Source organism: Suricata suricatta, chromosome 2 (genome assembly GCF_006229205.1).
Source record: "Suricata suricatta isolate VVHF042 chromosome 2, meerkat_22Aug2017_6uvM2_HiC, whole genome shotgun sequence".
In the NCBI taxonomy this organism is placed as follows: Eukaryota; Metazoa; Chordata; class Mammalia; order Carnivora; family Herpestidae; genus Suricata; species Suricata suricatta.
The window spans coordinates 114,649,339-114,676,496 of NC_043701.1; the positions used below are offsets into that span (position 1 = coordinate 114,649,339).

The 27,158-nt window shown below is 45.3% G+C and overlaps 1 protein-coding gene across 2 annotated transcripts in view; it reads left to right on the forward strand.

The window, feature by feature from the left end:
* SGMS1 (sphingomyelin synthase 1) overlaps positions 1-27,158 on the forward strand; it is a 231,329-nt gene that overhangs the window by 110,882 nt on the left and 93,289 nt on the right. For both annotated transcript variants that reach the window (XM_029931707.1, XM_029931708.1), the window contains exons 4-5: positions 12,193-12,366; positions 13,938-14,017. The gene's annotated coding sequence lies outside the window, so the exon portion shown is untranslated. The remainder of the gene's footprint in view (positions 1-12,192; positions 12,367-13,937; positions 14,018-27,158) is intronic.

A 27,158-nucleotide genomic window follows, 5' to 3' on the forward strand; every position in this document is an offset into this window, starting at 1 on the left:
ATAGTGCTTTATCTGCTCCATGGCCACAAAGGTATTTTCTTATGTTTTCCTCCTTTATAATTTTCACTTTTATGGCTAGTTCTATGTGAGGTGTAGAGGAGAAGATTCTTTCTTTCTGTGTGGATATCTATTGGTTTCTGCCCAATTTGTTGAAAAGACTATTCTTATACCCCATAAATTATTTTGGTGTCTAGGTCAAAAAAGTCAGTTGACCATAAATGCATACATCTATTTTTTTTAATGTTTATTTTTGAGAGAGAGAGAGAGAGAGAGAGACAAAGTGTTAAAGGAGGGGCAGAGAGAGAAAGAGACACAGAATCTGAAGCAGATTCCAGGCTCTGAGCAGTCGGCACAGAGCCTGGCAAGGGCTGGAACTCAACAAGCCAGCGTGAGCTCATGACCTGAGCTGAAGTCCTGTGCTTAATTGACTGAGCCACCCAGGCACCCCGTGTACATCTGTTTTTGCTCTCTGTTCTGCTTCACTGTTTATTCACCTGATTCAAGTCTATTGTCTTTTAGTGTCTTTTTCTTGTTTTTGTATCGAGGTCATGCTGGTATATGTTTTTCCACCTGTTTATCTATCTGTGCTTTTGTGTTTAAAATGCATTTGTTGTAGGTAGTATATAGTTGGGTACTGCTTTTTTTGTGTATTTTGATAATCTCTGCCTTCTAATTGGAATATTTAGTCTATTTACTATAATTGTTGATGCAGTTAGTTTTATTTTATTTTATTTTATTATTTATTTTTGAGAGAGAGAGAGACAGAGACAAAGCATGAGCAGGGGAGGGGCAGAGACTGAGGAAGACACAGAATCTGAAGCAGGCTCCAGGCTCCCAGCTGTCAGCACAGACCCCAACATGTGGCTCGAACTCACAAGCCATTAGATCATGACCTGAGCCAGTCAGACACTTAACTGACTGAGCCACCCAAGTGCCCCGATGTGGTTAGTTTTAAATCCACCATTTTGTTGTTTCATATTTGTCTATCCTTTAGACATTTTTTTTGATCCTATATCTCTTTATAAAATGTAAGAAACCTACAATATGGTTCCAATTGCCTTTTCTTAATTCATTGTACTATTGTCATAAATTTTATAACCATTTGATCTAAACTCTACAGTTTTATTACTTTTAATAGAATATTTATTAGGTATATGTAAATAGCATGCATATATATCCACAGTTAATACGGTATCTCTAAAATGTCAGTCTGAAGGAAATGAAGAGAAATAATGATCTTTCATGTTTACCTGTATATTTACTGCTTCAGGGTTCTTCATTCCTTTCCGTTGATTCAAATTTAGATCTGCTCCCGGGGCGCCTGGGAGGCTCAGTCAGTTAAGCGCCCGACTTTGGCTCAGGTCATGATCTCACGGTGTGTGGGTTCAAGCCCCGCATCTAGTTCTGTGCTGACAGCTCAGAGCCTGGAGCCTGCTTCAGATTCCGGGTTTCCCTCTCTCTCTGCCCCTCCCCCACTCAGGCTCTGTCTCTCTCTGTCTCAAAAATAAATTAAAAAACAAATAAAAATGAAAATAACAAATTTAGATCTGCTACCATTTCTCTTCTTGAAAAGCTTTCGTGGGCATTTTTTGTACGATAGGTCTTTTGGCAACAGATTGTCTGTTTCCATTCATATGAAGATTATTTTTCCTTTATTATTTAAAAATATTTTTTTAACATTTATTTGTTTTTGACAGACAGAGTGTGAGCAGGGGAGAGGCAGAGAGAGGGGGAGACACAGAATCCAAAGCAGACTCCAGGCTCTGAGCTGTCAACCCAGAACCCGATGCAGGGCTCGAACCCACAGACCGTGAGATCATGACTTGAGCCTAAGTCAGACGTTTAACTGACTGGGCCACCCAGGCACTCCTATTTTTCCTTTATTTTTGAAGGGTTTTTGTTGTGCATAGAATTCACAGAAGGGTTTCTCTCCCCCTACCTCCCATGCTCCCAGCCCCAACTTCCTAGTTCTTTCAAGATGTTGTTTGTTATCTTTTGGCCTCCTATTTTTGATGATCTGTTTGCCATCGTTCTTTTTATTTCTCTGTGTCTTGTCTTCTCCGGTTATGTCTACACACCTTTGCTTTGTTATCTTTGGTTTTCATGACTGGGCGAGGTTTTCTTGTGGTTAACTGAACATCCTACTCAAGTACATGGTTGGTTTTGCTCAGTTCCGAAAATCTCTTGCCTGTGTTTCCCTACATGTATTTTTCTGCCCCATTCTATCAACTCTCCTTTAACTTGTAAATTGGACCACTTCCAGGTCTTGGAGGCTCTTTGTAGACCATTGTTTTTCTCTCCTTGCTTCAGCCTGGATGGTTTATATCGTCATATCTTAAAGTTCTCTAGTCCCTTTTCATTATTGTGTCCAGTCTGATAATCTGTTAATGTAATCCAGTGTTGTTTATTTCAGATATGGTAGTTTCCACTTCTAGGATTTCCATTTGGTTCTTGCATTTTTTTTAAATCTCTCTTCTGAAACTTCCTATTTCTTTACCCATTCTGTCAGTCTCTAAATTCTTCAATATATTTAGCATTGTTATCTTAAAATCCTTGTCTTCTGATTCCATTTCCGGGTTATGCGCCGCTCTGTTTCTGTGGACTGATTGGAGTATGGTTGGACATGTCCTATTTGTCTACCATGTGTATTCGTGTTTAATTGTGCAGCAGGATGCTGCAGATGCTCCATTGGGAAGACTTGGATTCTGTCATGTTCCTCCCGAGGAAGGTTGAGTTTGTTCAAACAGGCAAATCAGCTCGAGTATTACAGACTCCTTCTTACGCTTTGCTCTATTTTGCCTGTATGTCCCAGGACACGTCTTCTTGCCTTGGGAAGTGGCCTTTGTGCTTTAAGCCAAGGTCCTGCCATGATTTCAGTGGAGCCCAAGGCCTTTCTCAGGCCCCCAGAGCACCTGGATAGCTGTTGGAGCTGGTCAGCGTCCTACAAATGTTTCAACTGCTGTTTTCCTCAGGATCCTTGGACTTGTAGTTCTCAGTTTAGCCAACAATTGTGGTGTTTATTTGCACATTTGGGACTTCACCCTCCATGACTTCCTCATTTTGGGGACTTTCTTCCTCAGTTTTCAGCCAACCTGGCAGGTCCGTATTCTGACCAACAAGGCTGTGGTTTTTGCTCTTTGAGTTCCATCTGCTGTGGCCCAGAATGGTTCTACTCTCATGGACTAAGCCCTATAGATGTAAATTATCACCAAGTGTGATTCTCTGCCTTGAAAACCTGTAGATAGTTGACTTTCAGCCTGGTTTTTTTCCACTGCCTTCAAAGTTGATTTTATATCTGGCCACTGTTCATAATTGTTATTGGGTAGAGGTCAACTCTGTAATCAGAAAGCCAATCTCCTAAAGAATTTGTTTTGTATGCTTCATTTCAGTCCTTTATGAAAAGGTGTCAAACCTCTTTTGGAGCTTGAAAGTCTCTTCAAGTCATGTATAATGGATGAAATTGTTGTTATTGGCCTATAGAGCATTCTTTAAGTACAAGACAGTATTTGTGAGATACTTAGTATTTATGAAAAGAAATGTAGGATATTAAAACATAATCTAAGATGGGAAATGTGGGACTGGGTCTGATTTAGGCAGAGGCTGATGTTCAATTACCACATGAATTGAAATAAACTTACTTAGAATATGTACTTAAGGAATCCAGTGTAAACAGTGGAATTAAATTTCAGGTAACTACAAGGACATTCCTAACGCCTGCCTCCTAATCTCTGACTTATATAAATAACCTTTAAGACAGGAGATTTTACTTTTGAAGTTTCTTACCACCCCGAATTCATTTTGGTCACTGCACTTCTCAGAGTCCAAGACCAGAGAGAAATTAGGCCAACTTAAAATATGTCATGCTCCAGGAGAAGTAAGAATGTAGTTAGAAGCTGAAATTAATACCCTTAGCATTGGTATTAGTCCTGTTTTGCTTTTGTGCGCTGATGTTCATCATGGTATTATGTATTGTCATTATGATGTTGGTAGGAATGGGTGAACATTTAAGCATGTCAGAAAAAGTTTTTTTACTCTGTCAGCAATCCTCTGTTAAATAATAACAGCATTGCCCTGTTTCATATGTTCTTTCTATATAATGTTTCTTCACAACAGCTTTGAAGAATTGTCTAATAGTAGATTTTTTGTTTGAGATTACTAAAGACAAAGCAACAAACAACTCTTTACAAAACTATGTGGTCATTATATAAAAAAAGAGAAAATCCTCTTGACCCTTGAACAATGTGGGGTGGTTAGGGGCAACCTGCTCTCCCCAACACGGTTGAAAATCCACAGACAACTTTTGTTTCTCCAAAACATAACTACTGTTGACCGGAAGTCTTACCTATAACGTAAACAGTAGCTTAACACCTGTTCTGTATGCTGTATGTATTACACACTGTATTCTTAAATAAATAAGCTAGAGAAAAGAGAATGTTACTAAGAAAACTATAAGGAAGAGAAAATACATTTACTGTACTGGACTGTATTTACTAAAAAAGTCCACATGTAAAGGGACCTGTTGAGTTAAAGGGTCAACTGTACTGATAGATAAAGAAGGAAGAAAATTAAGTTAACCCAAATCCCTCTACCAGGTACAACCACATTCCACATTGTAGGGCGTATGTCATTTTGGCTTTTTTTTTTTTTCTGTTTTAATTCACACAAATGGACCATAGTACATTTATTTTATAATCTGCTTTATTTCCCCTGTAGCTCAGGCAGCTCTGTGCTGTTTGTGTTGTTCCACATGCCGTGTGTGTATGGATGGAAACAAAAAAGAAATTGTGCAGATACTTCTTAAAATCCATCCAGCTAAGTAGCTTTGAATTTCCCAGGGCCTAGGTTAAGTGACGTTTGATCATCACCCAAAAGCACACGTGTTTCTGTAACTGATAAGAGTGAGAGAAAGCCTCCTTGCCGCTTCTACATTAACATGCCTAGGAACGGTTTTCTTGCCCATCCTCTGCTGCCTGCGGGGCCACACCACCTCCTGGCATTGGGACATGGTCTTCTCTCTGGCTTTATCCCATCGTACATGGTACAGGCTGTGAAAGCTTCAAGGCTGCTCTGCAGAATCACGCTCTGCTGATTTGAGGATGACTGGGTATGTGTCGGTGTAGAGCGGCCTCTTGACACACCAAAGCCTCCTATTCAGTGCAGCTCTCATTGCCAGCCTTGTGCGGAGCCATTGAGCAAGGCAGCTTTCTGGAGTTTATGGTCGAGAAGGGAAGCAGACGCTGAGCTAGGAAGGAAGTATCGGTATGCCAGGAGCAGTGAAGAAGTTGAGTGTCATAGGCGTGCAGAGCAAGTGTCTTGACCTCATCTGGGGTGTTTGAGCTGGGCTTCTTGGAGGAAAAGATGGTCAGATTGACCTTTTTGTGAGGAGCAAAAGGAAGGAAGGAAATGGCACAGGAAGTCCATGTTTTCCAGGTGGGCGGGCTGTCCAAGATGGACACCAGGACTCATTCAGTTGCCTCACTTCTTCCTGACAGTTTTCTTCCATAGTTAGTTTGGGAACATTGGGGTGATAGGTCCCATAATTGTCCACATAAAATATGGCATCCATGTTGTTATGTGGTAAGACTGGGCTTATCCGTTCCGTGAGTCATAATTGACACAATATTTTACAGGTTGGTTCTTTGAATGTTAATAACTTGGGATGAGCTAACACCAAACACACACATCTCTCGAGTCTCTTCATCCATTGGCCTGGCTGAGCCCCCACAGGTTTCGTGCTTGTGGGGACGGCCCAACGTGAGGGGACCATTACGTCACCCCAGAAGTTTATGTTAGCTGTCACATTTCATCTTTGCTTCTTTAGTATCTCTTCAGTTTCCTATGGAGGCTAGGTGACCATCGAGGCCAGAGGCTGGCAGACAGCAGCAGGAAGTCCCAAGCCTGGCCTGAAACCTGTTGTTAGAAATACGGTTTTACTGGCACACGGCGTGTCCATTCACTTATGTGTTATCTGAGATGCGTTTACACGGCGATGCCAGAGGTGCGTAGTTGCAGAAGATTCCGTGTGCCCTGTAGACTCCTCGGACCCGAGCAGAAAATGTTTGCTGGCCACTGGCCTAGGCACAATCCATAACCAAACGCACCCCACACAGTTTCTCCATTTGGGTGGGTATTTATTTCTTCTCATGCTCTCCATACCCAGACCACCATTTGTCTTTCTTAATGTCCAGTTTTGTTCTGTCTTCCCTCCTTTCTGACCGCCTCCCTCAGGCCAAGCCAGTTAACACACGCGGCCAACATCGTGTGGTCTCGTGTCACACAGCCTCAACCTCCGTCTCTGTTTTCAGTCCTTCTCCCCATGTTTTGTCCACTGCTCAGTCTGGAAGCTCTTCCTATTACATCTCACTTTCTAGAGGCCCGGGGGAGAAAAAGCACAGCTCTGGCTCCAAGAAGACTGGAGCGGAGCCCCTCCACTAGAAAGGAGCTTGCCCGAAGCACGTCCCTGTGCTTCTCGAATCCTCTGAACCTCAGGTACCTTTTCTGGAAATGGGGTTCCAACCATGAGGGTGGTGTAAGTGCTGTCATATCTGTGATTTGTCCTCTTCCGTAAAGCTGACTGTGCCAGATGGCTGGCTTACTTCACCTTAGTACCTATGGGGAAAAGGGAATGTTGTTTTTCAATTTATTGTGGGACAAAGGAGGCCCATTTTTTTAGATTCTTGCTCAGATATTACCAAGGAAACTATTATTAAATATGGTTTGAATAGGAAAGCACAAAGCTCACGTTATCTGTATTAAAGTATCTCCATCACACACACAAAAAATCAATATGACTGAATGAAAGCCCTTTGAATGTATTTTGAAAACCAGAAACACTGCATTTTGAGAGTACACGAAAGTTCAAGTGATAAGTCAGGGAATTAGAGCCCTTTTTATGCCCAGATGACAGAGCATGGTAGTAATTTTGTCCGGTACTTTCTGCTGTAGAAGTCTCGTGCAGCTGGTAATAATTGAGGCTGTGCCAGGCCGGAGACGGTATATACCTCCTGGCCATTGTTTGGAAATAATGCAGCTCCTGACACCCAGGAATTCTCGACCACTTAGATTAGGGTGCCCAGCGGCGAAGGGTGCTGCATGCATTTCATGCGTTTGGAAAGGAGATTGTGTTTTTAATCGGACACAGAGAAGACAGTAGAGGAATGACCTTGTCTTTCAGATGCCAGCTGATGGCGAGTTAGAAGTGTTCTCGAAGGACTCCCTCTGCAGACACGTTGTTGCAGAAGTCACTTAAGTTCTCGCATCCCTTTGGGTTTGGGTTTCCTTTTCTGTAAAAGAAAGATTTACCTTTTCCCCCAAAGATCTTGCCACCATCCATTTGGACTTTAGAACTTGACTTGTGTCAGGGCGTGTGAGGATGGACAGTTGGACTGACGCCCTTGTTTCTCATCGATCTTGGGACCGTTGGCGGCCCAGTGGTGGTTAAGCCTCCAGAGGTTTAATTAGAAGTAAAGTTCAGCGGGTTTTCTGGCGTTTTGGGTGCATGAGATCAGTCTCCCCCTCGCTGTGGGGCAGGGAACAGCCGAACTGCTCTTAACTGTGTGGGCCACTTGTCCAGGCCTTTCTCCCAAACTTCTCGTGCTTAAATGTGCTCTTATGACTCCTTGCTCCCAGGGAAGGCTCCAGAAGAAACCTGAGGCCAGAGGGAGTAGGGGGTCCCTGCCAGCCCTCTGTTGAGTGAGTGGTCCATGAATAGCTGTGCCTGCGTTCTCAGGAAGTCTGCCTCAGTTTCCTCTTTGGTCAGGCCAGGCAGATGGTAGTATCCTCACTCCTCATCACGCTGTTGTCCACGTCAGGGAGTTAGCGTGTGAGACGTTTAGAGAAGAGACCCACATGTGGCAAGCACTTCGTTTTAGTTTTAGCAGTCTGTGTGTTAGTTATGCTGTGTCTGGGCCCTCACGTGCATTTAAACCGTGCAGGCTACACACCGTCCTGGCTGGGTAACACCCATAGAGGGTTAGCTTCATGCCGAGGAGAGAAGACCATTGGCGCAAAGCAAGAAAAGGAGCCTTTATTTCTTCTTGCTTTGTTTTATTTTATTTTAATTTATTTTTTATGTTTATCTTTTAGAGAGAGAGAGAGAGAGAGACAGTGTGAGTGGGAGACGGGCAGAGAGAGGGAGACACAGAATCCAAAGATAGGCCCCAGGCTCTAAGCTGTCAGCACAGAGCGCAACTCGGGGCTCGAATTCACAGACTGTAGGATCATGACCTGAGCTGAAGTCCGACGTTTAGTCGACTGAGCCACGCAGGCAGCCATTCGTGCCTTGTTTTAAACATGTATTTATTCTTGGTCCTGAGCAAAAGATTAGGAAGGAGAATGGTGAGTGACCACTTTTTTCTTTTTTAATTGTTCTCTGGCTGTCCTGTGACAGGAGCTCCGGAGGGCTGTGACCCCGGGATGCCAGTCTCACCCCTTTGTTGTGGTAACGCCCGCTGCTGGGGAAGGTGCGTGTCATCACACACAAGAGCAAGCTGCTATTTATCTTAAACACAGACGTTTCTAGGAGAAAAGGGAACTCTGGTCTGCGTTCCTAACAGCCTCCCACACATGTGGGGGCCCCCCGTGTGCGGTGTTTGCTGGTTCAGACGAGGTCACTTCTGCCGGAGACACGAGGGAATGTGGCTTGCTCCCATCAGTGGCTCCTGATACACAGCTCCGACCATAGCACTCCGGCGTCGGAGGGAAGCCCCGAGTGTCTGTGGGCTGGGCCCGTGGGCTTGGGGGCAGGCCTGTTCCCCTCCTGCTGTGTCCCTTCTGCTGCCATCTGTGTCTCTTCCCTACTTCATATTTATTTAAAAAGATTAGAAGTAGATCACTCATAAGAAAAGGCAGCCAACTTTAGGGACATCTCCATTTCCTCCGAAAACACTGGGCCTTTCTCTGGCAAATGAATGTTTAATACAAATGTGTCTTCAAGGTCATGTCTTTCTCTTGCCACAGAGCTCAGTCTTTCCAAGTAGGAGCTTAATAGTGTCATGGAAAGGTCTTTGCAGGTGTGTCGCTCACAGGATATCTGATACCGCCGATGTCACCATTGCTGATTGGGGCTGGAGTTGGGTAGACGGGGGTAGCAAGGGGTTGGGGACACAGGAGATCCAGGTTTTGGGCTTCTGGGCGACCTGGAACAGGCTGGCCCCTTCGACTGTTTAGGTCTGTGTGTTGTCACCTGTCACTGGAGGCTAGGCCTGCAAGGCGAATGAGGCTTTCCCAGCTCAGAAGGGACGCGGTGGCAGGCCTCCCCGCCATGTGTGTCTGCGGCCCAGCGGTCCCGTCTTAGCTACACGCTCTGCATGGGTTCGCTCCTTCGGTTAATTTGTGAGAGTTATTGGTCCTTGCTCAGGGGCCTTAAGAACATTTACATTCGGTTGTTAAAGAACCCACATTTGCAAGATTTAGATGGAACTTTGGATGTTTTGCTTTTTATGCTGTTTTCAAAACCACTAATTCAGAAAGTCTCCAGTTTGTGTCTCTGAACATGAGTTTCATAAAGTGCTGAAGTCTCTTATATCACATTTGAAACACTCTTTCATTCAAATTGTTTTCTGAGGGGTAGGATCCCAGCATAGCTCCCATGATGAGCAAAATCCTCTTGCCGGGGGCTCCTGGGCAGCTCAGTCAGTTGAGCATCCAACTTTGACTCAGGTCATGATCTCACGGTTCACAGATTCGAGCTCCACGTCAGGCTCTGTGCAGACAGGTCGGAGCCTGGAGCCTGCTTTGGATTCTGTATCTGTCTCTCTCTGCCCGTCCCCCACTCATGCTCTATCTCTCTCCCTCTGTCAAAAATAAATAAATATTCAAAAATAATCTTCTTGCTGCTTTAAATGTGTTCGTGCTCGGCATGTTGACCAGTAGCCTCTGCAGGGCAGCTGGGTGGCCAGACCACCATTTGTAAGACCGCTACTTCCTTGGTCCGTGTGTTGCATTATGTCCTCCGTGTGGCAGGAACAGGCTCTGAGGACATGTGTGGTCAGAGGGGCGTCTCTGAGTCTGAGTCCAAGATGGTGGATGGGCAGGCCTCTCTCCCAGGCCCCGGGCCTCCCTCTCCCTTCCCCTCCTCTCTCAGAGGCGTCTGTGGGTACATCAGTCTGTCCTGCTGCCCTTCCCTTCCGTATTCGTCACCTGGAGCCGCAGAACACTGTTGCTGCGAACCTGCGTACTCAGAGCACGCGCTGTCCCAGACCAGTGTCTCACGGCCTCTGCCAGTCAGGAGTCTGGTTGTGATTGGGCTGGGGACACGTTTAGAGCTGCAGTTGGGGCGTCTGCCAGAGCTGCTGTATTATGTGAGGCTCGACCGGGGAAGTTTCCTTCTAAGTTCGTGGGACTGTGGGTGGTGTCCTATGGACCCTGGGACTGTGGGCCTGCCCCGCCTTACCTGGGAGCCAGAGGCTGCCCTCATTGTCTCTTCCTCAAGGCCAGCAAGGGACGGAATCTTGCAGCTGAATGGACGGATGGACGTTCCAGGCTTACGTGACATAACTCTATGTATCTCGTCGTGTTTGCTTATTCCGTTGGTGACGAGTGAATCACAGGCCGTTCCCTGCTCGGGGCGGGTGTAACACAGGCATGGGTAGTAAGAGACAGGATCATGGGGCCGCAGTTGGCCACACTCGAGGTTGGCTGGGAGCATGGACACTGCCCTGTCTGTGCATTGTCCCTCTTCACCAGCAGCATGCTTCTCGTCCCCTCTGCCTCCTTCCTTCTGCTGACCTGCTGCAGAGATGGAAGGGAAGGGTGCAGCGAGCCGTCCTTGCTGAGCCCCTGGTGTCTGGGACTTCAAGTGGGCGACCTACTTCCTCATCGTATGAGAAGCAGGATCCGGAAGCGCTGGGCTGTCAGCACGCTCGGCCAGGAGTCCCACATCCAGATTATTGTCTTGAAGTGCGTCAGCTACGTTAATTGCTTATATTCTGGTGAAACCAGTACTGCGCTTCATTCTTCTAAACACACTTCATCTCAAGCACTGTGCGACGCCTCTCCGACCCTAGTGCTCAGCGTGCCTACTGCAGACTGGCTGCTCATCAGTGTCAGCAGCGGAAGTTGCTTATTCAGTGCTGGCAAAGTACCGACTTGGAGGAGGAACTTCATCCCATGAACCTATTAGACTGTTTTCCATTAAAGCAAAGACAGAGGCTCAACCTGTAACAAGACAAATTGTCTTATGCACATTGTGTACTGGTTTTGAGGGTAAAATCTACTTTTTCCGAGCAGTCAGCATCATTGGGGTGAGTCCCAAACAGGATGGTGTAGATGGGGTCAAGGAGCACTGTTATTCACCTAGAAAGTTTTGTTTAAAAGTTGATGTTGGGGCACCTGGGGGGCTTAATCGGTTGAGTGTACAGCTCTTGGTTTCAGCTCAGGTCATGGTTCGTGGTTTCAAGCCCCACATGGACTCTGTGCTGACAGTACAGAGCCTGCTTGGGATTCTCTCTCTCCCTTTCTCTCTTTCTGCCCCTCCCCCACTCATGTTTGTGCTCGCTCGCTCTCTCCCCCCTTCTGCATCTCCTCCACTTATCCTCTCTCTTTCTCTGTCTCTCAAGATAAATAAATAAACTTAAACACAAAAGTTGGTGTTGCCTCTCTTGTGGGTCTTTTTCTTTTTTCTGGAAAACACAGCTGAGAGATCCATACTGTTGTTGATGAGGCCAGGAAGTGAGGCTGCCTTGGTGATGGGCCGCCAGCCATCCTCCCTGTGGCTTTTCTTTCCCACAGATGCCCGCCAAGAACTTGGCATCACAGTGCACACCAGAAGAATTAGCACTGATGGAAATGATTCATCCCCTCTTTCAGGAATCCAGCATCGAAGAAAGGAACGCACGCTGACGTGCAGACTGCTCACAAGTGCAGCGAGGGCGTTCTGTGTGCACATGAGTGCCGGCTGCCCCCTCAGACAGGTGTTTTTATTGGACCCGCCTTTCAGAGAAACTTCACAAAGTTTGACACTCTTGTCCAAAGTCCGATTTGAACCTCTCTCCAAAATGTTCACATGGGGAAAGAGTCTGGATTTGAGGGGCTCTAAACCATCATTGCAGTTGCAGCTGTGAATTTAATAGGCTGCCATACGTGCTTTAGTAAACCCAACCGTCGCTGTCATGTTGGGGGACATACTCTACAGTGGGCACTGTATATGCCTAACTTCTCTCCACACTGCGTGTCATTGTCCCTGTCTTACAGGCCTGGAAACCGAGGCTCGGAAGGATTCGGTAGCCCGGCAAAGAGCACCTGGCGGGCGCACGTTAGGAGCGGAGTTCCAGCCTGTTGGTCAAGCCTGTGTCAACCCCTTCTCCACTGTCCCTGGTTTTGAGAGTCTTCGTGCCAAGTGACCAGCCTAGAGAGTCTTGCTAGCTGGTGAGCATGGCATTTCTTCCTCGCTGTGTTGGGTACAATCTCTGAGCCCTTGACTCTCCAGTCCTTCCCTGCTGGGCAAAGTTCTTTGTTCCTAAGAGGCTCTCTGGATTTATGTGGCATCTGGTCCATTTTCTCCTTTCTTTATGCCCCCTTACTGTCACACACATACACACACACGCGTACCCTACTGGTTTGGATAACTTGAGGCTTCTGTCTGTTCCACAAGCCAGATGCTGGTGTCTCTCACAGCATCTCAGTGCCTGGAGCCATTTATAATTAATGTGCGTCTCTTCTCTCTGAATGACAACACGGACGCTTCAGAGAAACGGGTTCCTGTTTTGTAAGGTTTTTCCACATGGAGCTATACATTCTTCACGTAAAATAAGCAATAGTTGCTTCCTGCCTGGCAAAAGTGGGGTGTTTTTGTTTGGGGCTCTTCTGTGAAGGGGAAGAAAGCAGAACTTCCTGTCCATAGGTCGTGGACCCTGAAGTGTTACAAAGTGACACAATGGAAAGGTAAAGCATTGTCCTGAATGTCTTGCTCTTAGAAGAAGGAAGGCACTTTGTTGAGCATGTAACACACTCCAATATTCGAATTGTACACATGGATAAGTTAGCACGTCTGATCGTAGAGCATTGGGCATCTGGCTCCTGGGATAATACTCTTGTTGGATCAAAGCATGCTTGACTTGGCAGATTTTATCTTTCTTCTGATTTAATCCTCTTAATCACCCAGTATACTAGGGGGCATTTGGTCCTCTTTCAGAAAAGTAGATATTGGGGCTGGGAACAGATGAATGGACTTTCCCAAGGTCAGGTGCCAGGAAGTGGTGGGACCTTGAGCCAAGGTTTCATCCGTGCAGTGTCCTGTTGATGGTGGTGGTTTGGATTCCTTCATGATTGATCTTTCCCACTCTTTAAATGTTAAACAATTGGAGAAATGGAGCAAGGATCCGGATGGGAATCAATGCACATGGCCACTTAATTACTGCTAAAGCAGGGTTGGAGACCTCACAATCTTCAGTTCCCTCCTTCTCTGAAACTAAAACACAAGTTCAACTCCAGCAGCCTTGACCTCCAGCACCAGCTGGAGGGAAGCCAGCTGCCATTGTTGTCCTTGTGGAAAGCTGGAGGGAGTCCCTTGCTGCCCCACCCAGTGCAGTGGCTGAGCACTAAGCCCATGAGTCTGGAACTCACCCCCCTCCCCCCAGACACATTTGTCACTCACTTTGAGAAATGTGCAATGAGGGGAAGGGCAGGGAGGGAGAAAACTCTGATGCGGCTATCTCCCAGGCAGCAGACTAAAATCTCTTCCCCAAAACATAAGGGAGAACATTTTAGGGGCTCTCTCCCCCAACCAAACCCCAGTGTTCTTTACATTTTTTTCCTCTTGGGGTTATGTTTTTCTCTCTGTGTGTTGTAATTGTCTCCTTCCTTTTTGATTTTGAGGGCAAAGGAAGAGACGACTATTTTTCTCCATGGTTTGGTTACGAAGAGCAGAAGAGAACATAGAAACCCAGAAATGGTCCTTCTGAGATTGTATCTCACCAGATCCTTTCTCCTCATGACAGGTGATGGGAATGCACTGGCACGAGGGAGACGCGGGTACATTCTAGGAAGCCAAGATGACAAGAATTTTCTTAAATAATCAGTAAGTAAAGTTTTGTTGGCCTTTTAGAAGTCTCCTGATTACTGGGTGAATATTGTGCAAGAAGCTACAGCAAAAGCACACACAGCACAGTCAAATAACTGAAAAGTCTGAAAGAGAAAATGTTTAAAAAATAAATACCCAAACACTTCAAAAAACTCATGCTCACATTCAAGCAATTATTCTTTCTGGTAGGCGTGTCATTTTAAGTTGGATACAGCAGTCGGGTAGATAGAGAACAAGTATTTAAAGGATTGAGGGAGGAGTCCTTTTATATCAACCTCGGAATTACCCCTTCTCCATTAAAGATATCCGTGTTCCCCTCAGTTGCCGGGGTTCCCATTTCTTACCAACTTTCCGTGGGTGCCTTTTGGAGGTTAATATGAATAAACTTGAACTTGGTGATTGTGAATAAAATTGAGCTCCTTGTCTGCACCCTCGTCGTGTATCTCCATTTTTATACATCAGTGGCCATTAATGGATGCTGGTTATCTGACAGTTAAATGTGGTTGATTTTGGTTTCATGATGATGATGATGATAATGTCAGTGCCTGGCGTTGCCTAGTGAAAATGTTATGTATTTCTGAGTCACCCACTAGGAGGCCCGAGTCTTGCTGTTGTACTTTTTAGTGGTTACTCAGCCCCTCAACCTCACTTGACTCATCAGTATATTGGATCTGATAATCCTGCTCATAAAGCAAAGGGCTGCGGGTACTTTGTACTATGACTGGGGCTACAATAAAAGTACGGCTAACCGTTCAACAGCATGGGTTTGAATCATCCAGGTCTACTTGTCCACGGATTTTTTTTTTTACAGTACAGTACTTTAATAAACTTATTTTCTCTTCCTTAGGATTTTCTCTCTAACATTTTCTCTGGCTTGCTTTGCTGTAAAAATACATAGTACATGTAACATACAAGATGTGTGTTAATTGACTATGTTATCAGTAAGGCTTCAAGTCTGCAGCGGGCTATCCGTAGTTAACGTTTCTGGAGAGTCAAAGCTATACATGGAGTTCTGACTGCGCGGGAAGTTGGTGCCCCTGACCCAGGGTCATTGAAGGGTCCTCTGTAGTCGCTTGCCTTCCTTATATCTGTATCATGATGTCCAGCTTCCAAGCCCATATTGTGAGTCCGATCGGCCAGTTCAACTTTCTTAGCTCCTGTCTGGCAGCCCTGGGTTAGTACTGGAGGTATTGATAATTGACACGCAGACAAATGTTAGGACTTGGCCCAGCCAGCAGGGAGGATGGGGGGAGAGGGAGCTTTCTGTGGTGTAAATACCCCCCCCCCCATGTGTGGGAGGACTAGGAAGTGTGGCTGATGTCTCACCACCAGCAAAGTCACTGCAGGCAGAGCTGAGCGTGACGGGCAGGAATACACCACCACACACTTTGCTACCGGCCACATACAATCGTGCACAGGATACCCGGAGCGTATACCCTAGTGATGAGTTCTGACCATTTATTATCTTTGCCTCTAGCCTCAATTATATTAGTTGTATGTTTCTATAATTCAAGTTCTAATGATGGCTGTGTTTCACAACTGGCTTGTCAAAACCCCCCGAGAGCTAACCGTCTGCCCTCTGCGGACTGATATAAATAACACCACTGGCAGCACGTTTCCTGTGAAGACATGTTTCAGCCACAGTTCTTCTGTCTCAGCCCTGGCGGTAAGAGTTTGGTTTGGTTGATAAAAGCAAGGTTTGCTTTTGCATCTATAAGCCGTCCTGGACACACAGCTTTTGGAATGGAAGATGGGTCCTGAGGTGGATTTAGCATGTCTGCCTCTGTTCTTACATATGGGACTGGAGTCCCCCAGGCGCTGCCTTGCCGTCATAACTGGCTCCGGGACCCCTCGCATCTCCTGCTGTGCAGTGACCGTGCTTGTGGAGGAGTCAGCTGCTGACTCCCTTTCGAGTTTCTTCTGTCCCTTCACTGTGCTCCCAAGTCCTCATCTCGTCGGGGACAAGCTCCCAGGGGTGCTCCTCACTCACGGTGGCTTGTAGCTTTGCTTTTGTTCAAAAAAGAAGCTTTAATGAAAGTGAGTTGTCCACAGAGGGAGAGAATCAAGACAAGACGGTATCTGGGCAGTTTCAGGCTCACAGCGAGCTTGATGGAAATCTTGGGGAGGAGCATGGAGGGCCGAATGGAATCTGGACCAGGTTGCTCAGAGTTTCTGCCAGGAGCAGTTTGTTTGGTGTGCTAGCTTGCCCTTTAGAAGGGAACGATCGGAGCCCGAGATTGCTAAGGAACAGCTAAGATTGCAGTGGTTGTTTTTATTTTAAATCTCACCCACCTAGCTCTCAAAACACATTCTTCATTGAACCTTAAAAAAAAATTTGCCTTGGATATTTCAAAACATTCGTTTGTGTCAGTTCCCTGAAACAGACTTACATAATCTTAAAACATTTATTTCCCTTATTTCCTCCTAAAACAATAGGTATTTATAGTTCCTACTGAGTCAAGGACGGGCTTGGATTATTGCTAAAGTAATTCTTGTCTGTTTCAAGTAGAAACTGATGGATAGAAATTAGAGACCTTTGCCTCTGGATAAGAAATAATTGACCCATGTCTTGGGGCGCCTGGGTGGCTCAGCCAGTTAAGCATCGACTTTGGTTCAGGTCATGATCTCATAGTTCATGAGTTTGAGCCCTGCATCAGGCTCTCTGCTGACAGCTCAGAGCCTGGATCCTGCTTCAGATTCTCTCTCTGTCCATCCCCCACTTGTGCTCTCTCTCTCTCTCTCTCTCTCTTTCTCTCAAAAGTAAATAAATAAACATTAAAACATATTTTAAAAATGGAAATATTGACCCATGTCTCAAGTTGAATAAGGGTGTCTTTGGTTGCTGTGAAAACAGACATGGGAAAAATAACCAACAGAGAAACCTCACCATGCAGAAAATACTCTGATGTATCATTTCTTTCCCCAGAATGGACTTGATGCATTTCTGGACATCTCCAGTGTAGATGAGTGTTTGATGAGGGAGCTGTTAGGTGTGTGGTCTTCCGACGTGTAAATGGTACAGTCTTGCGTGATGTCCAGTCACCATGCTCAGTAGTTTGCTCGGTACTTAGGACTTGTGGGTTATTGGGGTGGATTCCAGTACAAATAAGACAGATCATTCCACATCAAGAACTGATCAAGTGCAAACATAGAAAGCTGTGATTTCAAAACAAATGCAGTCAATGTCATTAGAGGTATGTTAACTACCCTGGAAACTCACAGGAGAAAGAAACTACCTGTGTGGCAGGAGTAGTGAGGTCAGGGAGAGTTTCAGAAGCAGATGACATTTGAAGTGAGTGTTTTACGAGTAATATCTTTTTCCATTTGTTTGTTTTTTTAAGTTTATTTAGTTTTGAGAGAGGGAGAGAGAGAGAGGGATTGCATGTGCATGCCCTGGGGACAGGGGGCAGAGAGAGAGAGGGAACGAGAATCCCAAGCAGGCTCTACACCATCAGTGCAGAGGCCAAAATGGGGCTCGAACTCATGAACTGCGAGATGATGACCTGAGCCAAAATCAAGAGTCCAGCGCCTAATTGACTGAGCTACCCAGGTATCCCATGAGTAATGCCTTTTAGTCAAAATACCGATCCTAAAAATTATACAAGTTAACAATGCTAATTGGAAAGAACCTTTAAAATGTGAAAAAATTATTAAGACTAGAAACATTCCTTAATATTATCACTACCAGATACACCATTAGTAACGTTGTTGTTTGTTCTGGTTTGGTTTTGTATTCTGCCATACTGTCTCGAAGCCTGGATTAGATGCCTACTTTTTTTCTTCCTAAAATGGATTTGTTTTAAGTATTGTTTTGATACCTGAGTTGGTTGACAGTATACAGAAACCACGCCACATTAATAAATACACACTTATATTGTGTTTGTTATTGTCATACAGCATTTCATGAATCACGTGGTCTGTATTGTATGTAGCCAGTCCGCTGGTGGTGGGCATTTTGGTCCCGCTCACCTTTCCGTTCTTGTATAGCACACTGTGATATGGATGCATTGTGGTGCGTCTCTCCATGCATCTCTGTAAATGCATTACGGTGCGCTTCCCCGGTCATGCGCGCAGGAACTCGGAACGGAGTTGGGCAGTGCTTAGCACTGTAGCTAGAAGGAGCAGTGTGAGCAATGAGGCAGAGGCGTGGGAGGGGCATCTCGTTCTGGGGGCAAGGCAGGAATCAGAGTCGAGCAGCATGATAAGAGAGATGGTGTCCTCCAGGCCACACCGTTGCCCTTTACTCCTCTGCTGGGCGCCATATTGGAATATATCTCCTACTTCCAGTGAAGGTTCTGGATATCTTCAGTTTTCCTTTATTTGGGGAAGAATTGATTAATTGTTATAGATAATGGATACTTAGATATTAGTTATAGATGATAGATAATTAATAGTTCTGCTTTCCAAAACTTCTTGAGAGCCTTAAGAAACCAGCCAGTTGAGGAGTGAACAAGTAATGGAGGTTGGGAAGAGAGGGGGAGAGGAAAGTGTGTGTGTTGTTGTGTGTGTGAGAGTGTGTGTGTGTGTGTGTGTGTGTGTGTGTGTAGAAAAAACTGAGAGCAGAGGAATCAGCAGGTTTGAAAAGCAAAGGAAACATCATTAATATATGTACTTCATAGACTTTTTAACCATAACATTTAAAGATAATTTGGGAAAGATATAGACTAGGAGAAAAGTATCATAATTTAATAATACTATCTTATATTTACTGAGTGCCTTTATGTGCTTTTGTGTCTTATTCATTTTTTAAAGTTTATTTGGAGAGAGCGTGCAAGTGGGGGAGGGGCAGAGAGAGGGAGAGAATCCCAAGGGGGTTCATCACCGTCAGCGCAGAACCTTGACGTGGGCCTCGAACCCACAAAACCGCAAGATCATAACCTGAACTGAAATCGAGAGTCAGATACTTAACCGACTGAGTCACCCAGGTACCCCTGCTTGTATTTTAAATGCATCATTTTGCTAAAGCCTTTCTCAAACAACTTCTCGGGAAGAGTGTAGGATTCTCCCCATTTTGCAGGTGAAACAGAGGTCTCAAAGTCTGGTTTTGGGGCAGAGACACCAGACTTGATGCTGGAGCTGAGGGCCCACGGACTTTGCTGGGAGGCTTGTGAGGCCCTGGGAAGGTGATACCTTACAGGCGACATGGGGGCACGGCTTCTTTTGTCATCACTGAAGGGAAGAAAACATGTTTTGAGCCATTTTCCCTTCCCTTTGTGGGAGACTGTGTTATAGTTATTGCGAGAGCTTCCTAGCCGCCCTCCATTTTTCTGGGGGAATTCTGTTTTCCCACCTCAGGGGCAGTTGATCCCCATGGCCATCTTGTCCGTAGGACTTGTTTTGGCTGAAAAAGTGTGACTAGCGGTGGTGACCCATGCCGTTCCCCAGCAGCAGAGGAGGTCTGTTGTGTCTGTCCTCTCCTCACCAGGACACCTGCACATCCCAGTGAGGGGTGCTCCTTCCCCCTCGGTCCTGGGGAAGAGCACATGGGGGCGCCACAGCTCAGTTCCAAGGAACCAAACAGGAACCAGAAATAAGACCTTTCTCTGTCGTCAGTACTTTTTGACACCGCAGCATAACATAGCCAGAACCGATATATTCTGCTGTCCTGTTGCAGTCTCATCCCCGCGTTGAAAGGTGAACCTTCATCAGATGCTACCACTTCAGTAAGGTGTTGTTATTTTTTAAATTTTTTTTGTTTTTTATTTATTTTTGAGAGACAGAGAGAGCGCGAGCAGGGGAGGGTCAGAGAGAGAGGGAGACACAGAATCTGAAGCAGGCTCCAGGATCTGAGCTGTCAGCACAGAATCCGACGCGGGGCTCGAACCCACGAACTGTGAGATCATGACCTGAGCCAAAGCCGGACGCTTAACCGACTGAGCCACCCAGGCGCCCCAGTAAGGTGTTTAAGTAGGTATTTGGGGTTGACCCAATGAACGACTCCTTCATTTCTCTCTTCAATCACTTATAGGACATATCCCAGGCCAAGGGCTGGACGTCTGGAGGTTTTAAATCATCCAAGTCCCGGCCCCCAGCCTCAGGAATCTTTGAGCTGGATGCCGTGTGTCCAGTGGCAGTAAAACAAAGCAGGTGGTTGGGTCACAGAGACCAGGGTCACATGGTCACTGGCAGGCTGTGCTCACAGAGGTGAATCTTTTTGCCGTACACCATCATCATGATGCCCTTGGAGTGGCTTTGCTCTCGCTCACCGAAGCTCATCTTCCCCTTTCTCCCCTCCCCCTCAGCCTGCTTTTACTGCACCGTGTGGTTTCTACTAAATGCTAGATTTCCTTAATCCCCACATGCATTGGTGGTGAAACCATTTTTACCAACTCATCCACTAGATTAGTGTCCATGTCCTTTCTTCTGACACATGTTGTCATCTGCTTAACTTCACAGATGACCTATCTTAAATTTTTGCCTCATAGTATAGACTGCTTACCATGTTATTACAACAAAATTAAACTCTCAGTAAATTATTGACTGTTTTTGTTGATTTTTCTCCCCCTGAAGTTACTCGTTCATTTTCTGTGATGTGTTAAGGCTCTGTGTGAGCTTAGTAAGTAATACCTTACCTCCGTTTGAGATAATTTGGAGTTTATCTGTCAGATTTCAGACCCCGTGTCTAACAATATGACAGGTGTTCAGGAGATCTGACTTGACTTCATGTTCCTAGTGACTAGTCCTGGTTTCAGACCAGGGAGGGAAACCGGAAGTTCCTAGAGGTCTGTCTGACCAGTAGTGTCTGGGCTAAGAGTGCATGATTTGGCCACTCCCTTTCTTTCTGATTGAATTCAGCTACTTTCTGTCTTGTTACTTCTGACTACCTCTCCACTCTGATTTCAAAAGGCACATGGTGAATTTATTATTCAAGTCCCATCTTGGACCAAGGGCTTTCAAACATTTTTGTCCAATATGCGTAGAAAGGAAAGGTCATCAGCCTCAGATGGATGGAACACTCAAGGAATGACTGTGGTTTATTGGTAATGGTCTGCTTCTAAGTTTGGGTGGTTGGCTCATGATTGTTGATTTTAATATCATCTTTCCTGACAAATATGTTAAACGTATTTTCTTGTATGTATTATATACTACATAACCAAAACATTTTTTAAACATAAAACACCATTTATGGTGTTAAACATATCCATTGCATTTATATTGGCATAACTGAATCACGTTAGTTATTTTCACAACTCTAATTTTCTTTTAAAACACCTTCAATGGGCATTTGTAACAGATAGTGCCCTCTGTTTTCAACAGAGCAATAATTTTTTTTAAAGACATTATTTATTGACCTTTGATTTTCTGATGATTTTCATGTAAATAAAAGCATCAGTATAGTTTAGGACTCACCCTGAAAAATATAGTTTCTTCTGTTCTACCACAGAGAAGGGTTGGGGAAGATGTCTGGTTGTTGAAAGTAACTGGCCACTAGTCCCTTCTCTTTTTTGCATGAGAATCTAGATATTTACACCGAGTCTGAAATGCTAGCTCTCCGTCTCCTCAGCTGTAAGCCCACACCTGTCTGGCATCAGTGGGGATCAGACATGACAACTCCCATCTTTGGGGCCAAATGTATATGGCTTTGACGCTGACTCTGACTCACCTTAACTGTTGACCTTAGGCATCAAACCCTACTTGACTCCCAGTTTCCTTGTGGGCTCAGTATGGCTGTTAATACCAGCCTTGCTGTGTTGTGTACACACTAAATGGGAAATAGTGTCTGTACAGTAGAAGTCATTGTCGTGACTAGATGCCCAGCAGATGAATCAAATTCAGAATGTTTTTGTTGTTCTGGGTGGAATTACATTTTCCTGTAGGAACAACGTTAAGAATGAGGTTTGAGTACAGTATTAGAAATATTATTAACGTTATAGCTGGATCAATCATTAATTAAATAGGCTTTTAAAGACTGGCCAGAGAAGCCAACGTCCACATTTTATCTCTAGTGAAATGCATTTCAAGTGCCACCTAAGAGTTCATTGACCTCAGACTTTAGAAGTGAACTTTTTTTAGAATGTAATTTATTACCAGGTTGAGGACTGACTGTTTAGATAACCTTTTGCTCAGACATAAAATGGAGTTTCTTGACAGATGGTGGTGTTTTTGGGGGCAGACCAGTGAGCCCCCCTTTATGCTTCTGAGAAGTAAAGTCTCCTTCTGGAGAACGTACTACCCTTCCCGCTAATCCACTGATGTCATTCCTGTGTGGACCAGCCAAACATGGGACCTTGACCACCGGGTGGGCACATAGCCCCAAGTGGGACCAGTGGGAGATTTTCCTGAGAATCTTAAAAAAATTTCTGCTATGGGATAGTCCCTATTAGTGGGAAAGCTGGGAGGGCAATAGAAGAAGGCCGGGAGAAGGGACCCTGTTGGTGGAAGCGAAGATGCCATCTTGCCCTACCAGGTCCATTTCTAGTGTGTCCTCAAGCCCAGCTGCTCTGTGGCTTTCCTGTTGCTGGGCTACTTACAGTCCACACAGCCCGCCTCTCTCCTACCCATGATGCTCACGTGCCATTTCTGTTACCTGCGAGTTAAAGAATGCTGACTCATTTATGGGGTTGTTCAGACTTGGAATACTGAGGAAGCTGGGTCTTTGCCGTGGCAATGATAATAAACATAATTACATAGCAGGACAACTGACTTGGGACATATCTTTTTGAGAACAATGGTGATAATTGATTTCCATCTCATAAAAGCAGAAATGTATTAGCAAAATCAAAGGGTGCTAGTAACTGTGTGTGTGTGGGTGTGTGTGTGTGTGTGTGAGAGAGAGAGAGAAAGAGAGAGAGAGACAGAGAGAGAGAAAATGACTTAGAATACATTGATGGTCACCAGAAGGGAAGTGGGGGGGATGGATGAAATAAATTATGGGGATTAAGGAATGCGCTTGTTATGATGAGGACCCGGTGATTAAAATAAAACCTTTCTGAAAAAGAGAGAAAGAGGGTTAATGACTTTTTTTTTGTCTTTATTATTATTATTATTTTTTTTTGAGAGAGAGAGAGATAGAGAGCAAGCAGGGGAAGGGCAGAGTGAGAGGGAGACACAGAATCTGATGCAGGCTCCAGGCTCTGAGCTGAGCAGATGTGGGGCTCAAACCGATGGACTGTGAGATCATGACCTGAGCCGAAGTTGGATGCTCAACCAACTTAGCCACCCAGGTGCCCCAGAGGATTAGTGACTCTTGACTGGTGTTTGTTCTAATGGAAACATAATGTTTGATTTTAAACCACATAAATAAACAAAGGAATTCACGTGATGGTTCTAGTAGTTTTGCTACCATTTCTAGCTGGGGACACTGGTAGGTAACCAGTTGGAGGTTCGTGGCTGTACCATGTACATTGATAGAGATGTTTGTCGTTAAGGAGGAATTGGTACTTTGGCAAGATTGGCAAATGTATCCACATGTGTTCCTTTCAGCAAGGGAAGATGAAATGACTTGGTGCCTCTGTTTTCTTCCTTGGGCTGGTGTTGGAGGAACTGAGACTTGATGTGATGACACTCTTGTAAACTCTGCTTCCCTTTAGGAAGCATCCGGTTTGCTCTCAGTAGTGACACTCTGTATTGTTGGAACATGTCATAATGAGCAGAGAAATGCATCTGCTACTTGCGTTATGCTTGCCAGCTGGTCTGAACGGCCGTAAAAGTTGCTGATTCCCGATGCGGTAGCAGGTCCAAAGAAGAGTTTTCCTTTCTGCTTTGTGGCTGGTGTAGAACTGAGACACCATGTATAGCCACGACAGCTGTTTCTTCAAAATCTCTTTGGCCTTTGAAACTCAACATGTTTCTCAGATGGACTTTTGTTTTCTGGTGGGAGAGAAAGGTCAGGGGTCTCGGGAAGAAGGAAGATGCTAGGGCTCTGGAAGTCTGTTCCGTGATGGAGATATGAAGAATAAGGTCTGTAGTCATTTGGGGGGAAGGAGAGTTCTCCAAGGCTTGAGGCAGTGAGGAGGTTCCAAGGAAATGGAAGTGTCTGGAAGGTGACAAGTAGTATGAAGGGCAAGTGTAGGTCATTAGCCCGGGGCACCTGGTGGAGCCTGTGTGCAGAGGTCATACTGTGCCAGCTGCTTGGGGGGAAGTTGGGTTATTTGACAGAGGGTTTTTAAGCTTGAAGGTGGCGGTTAGAAAGCTGGAGGCTAGCTTTTGAATGGTTGAAATCATGGCATGGGGCCCGTGGACTCCTGGTCCCTTTCTTTGAACTGTACGATGATAGTCTGTACTTTGCGTCTTAACTTTAGGCAAAAAAGACATCCTAGAAACAGTTCTCCTTTTTCTGTGGTGAGAACATCCAACAGCATTGGCGACTGTGTGCTTATTTCCCAAGCATAGAGGTCACTGCAGCCGTCTCTCAAGTGCCTTAAGTTACAGTTGCAGGTGAACATGTTTATGAAGCCTTTCTGTCTGGAAAGAGCACCCAGCCTGTGAGTTTTAAGTTTGACAGGGTCCGAGGCAGCACAAACAAACTAAACTCTCTTTCTTTCCTGTCTGGCTACTTTCCCTTCCTCTCTCATGTACCTCAGTGCATCTGTGTACATCTATACACAAAACAGTCGCATTTTTGAGATTGTAGGTGTAAAGTTTCTTGAGGGGCTCGCATTCCCACAGATTTTGTGTGTATGTGTGTTGTGTGTCCTTCTCATATAAAACAGCTATTCATGGTATAACAGCCAACATATGATCAGTCTGGCCAGTATAACTGGTTGCAATAGTCTTACAAACAAAATCACTGTGCTTAAAAATACACATTAATTTGCATGACTGTTTGAGGAAAGTTGCCTATAAAGCATATGTTTTCTTTTTGATGCCTGCAATAAAACCACAGTTGTTTAATTGATAGAGAGAGGGAAGGTTTATGACATGGTGCACGCTGGGCTTTCACGTTTATCAGGTGCTGGCGATGCTGCATTAGGAGCATGGTGCAGGGGTTGGGGGGGGTGGGGAGGGACCTGGCCACTGGAACGGCATTCAGGGGGTACTCAGCCTTGGTGAGCTGGCAGAGGGGGATGCATGCGTGAGCCAGGAATGGGGAACACAGTACAGACTAGGAGACCATCATTACACCTGTTGATGCTGAATTCTCTGGAGAGGGGCAGGGCTCAGCTGACTCCAGAACTGAAATCCAAGTATGCAGGATGGTTAGATCGCCAGTATGTGAGAGTCAACAGAGATTTTCAGCGTCATCATCTAGACTGTGGGTGAATTTATGCCTTTGCTAAGCATGAGGGTGCAGTTATAAGCTTACCTTGGTTTCTACGTTGGTCTGTGAGGTGGAAGAATCTTAGAGACCTTCAGAATGATGAGGTGGTTTGCGTGGACTGGCTGGCTGGTGGCTCATGGGCAGAGCTGGCGGGAGGGCTGCAGCTCCGGGCTCCTGGTGTCTCCACTCTTTCCACTCTAATATGCTGGTTTGGAGAAAATCCCATTTTAGAAGGGGCCTTTGGTCTCACTTTAGATCTAATCTTTGCTAATGAGTATTTTGAAGAAATTTTGGCCTATAGAATACTGGGTCTGAACAAATATGAGAATATTAAATTCAGGAGGTCTTCTCCAAAGCCAAGAAGGTTTAATTTGTAACTTAAAAAAAAATTCTTACTCTGCTAAAACTCTCTACTCCCACTAACCATCAACTCCTTTCTTTACTGGTCCACAGAACCTGGTGGTTCTTGAGTCTTCTGTGATTTGCCAATTCCCAGTTACCTAAAGTTTCCTTTAAATATTTTTACTTAAGAATTATGTTTAGGGCACAGTAACCCAGATGGAATGAGTATTTGTAAAATCATTCTTACTTTAAAACAAAATTTTTTTTTTAATTTATTTTTGAGAGAGAGCGCAAGCAGCGGAGGGTCAGAGAGAGAGGGAGACACAGAATCTGAACCAGGCTCGAGGCTCTGAGCTAGCTGTCAGCACAGAGCCCAACGCGGGGCTCGAACCCACAGACTGTGAGATCATTACCTGAGCTGAAGCCAATTAACCGACAGAGCCACCCAGGCGCTCCCTTACTTTTTTGACAGTAGATTTACTGTGGTATAAATGAAATCATTTCCATTTTAAGCTTTTTTTTTTTTTTTGGTAGTAAAATTCCTATTGTATAACACCAAATCCAAGGATCCTAAATCAAAAGTTTCTTTAATTAAAAAAAATGTTTATTTTGAGAGAGAGAGAAAGAGAGAATGGCCAGCAGGGGAGGGGCAGAGAGAGAGAGGGAGAGAGAGAATCCCCAGCAGGCTCCAATCAGCCCAACCCTGGCCTTCATCCCACCAACCAAACCCTGAGATCGTGACCTGAGCAGAGACCCAGCCACCCAGGGACTCCTCTTTAACCTTTTTTTTTAACCACTTAAATAAAGGACTCAGACCACACAACAACACCAAAGTACTATTTCAGCTCTAAAATTATTTGGAGATTTTAACATTGAAAAGAAGCTTTTTAAAAAGGCTACTTTGTCCATAGTTTTGGTGATTCCGATTCAGAACATAGAGGGACTAGACAGCACTGTTTGAGTGCCCGTTCTATGTCCGGCACAGCACTGTGCCGAATGCTGTCCGTGTATTAGGACATGTGAGCTGTCCCCACAAACCACGTCCGGTGGGCATTTGATCCCCCTTCTCTGCAGATAATTAACTTCCCAAAGGCATTCAGTATCAGAGGTCAGATCTCAGTCTGCTGGGATCCCAGATCCCAGGCTCCTAACATCCAGGATCACGGCCTAACTCAAGAACTTTTCTTTAAAGCTGTGGAAATAAACCTACACGCACTGATCAAGTGTTTCATAACAAGATTAATTCCTGTTTTGAAAGAGACTTTAAAGAGCCATCCACCATTTTCTTGAAGTTGTTAGAGGCCGAAGTTAGGAAAAAGATTTTGTTTTTGTTTTGTTTTAAAGGCTGCAAAGGGCGCCTAAGCCCGATATAAATCAAGAAAGGAAAGTTCCGCCTTAGCCGCCAGTGAACACGCTTATTGGTTAGGACTGCACGGGCTGACTCATTTCTTTTTCGCCGTGTTAGAGGGCCACACCCTGCATTCCGAAAAAACCTCTGCTGCCCGGCCACGCCCGCGGCCTCCCGCCGGAGCCTCCGGAGCAGGAGTCGGTGCGCGCCTGCTCCCCGCGGTCCCGAAGCGCCGCGCGGGTGCCCGT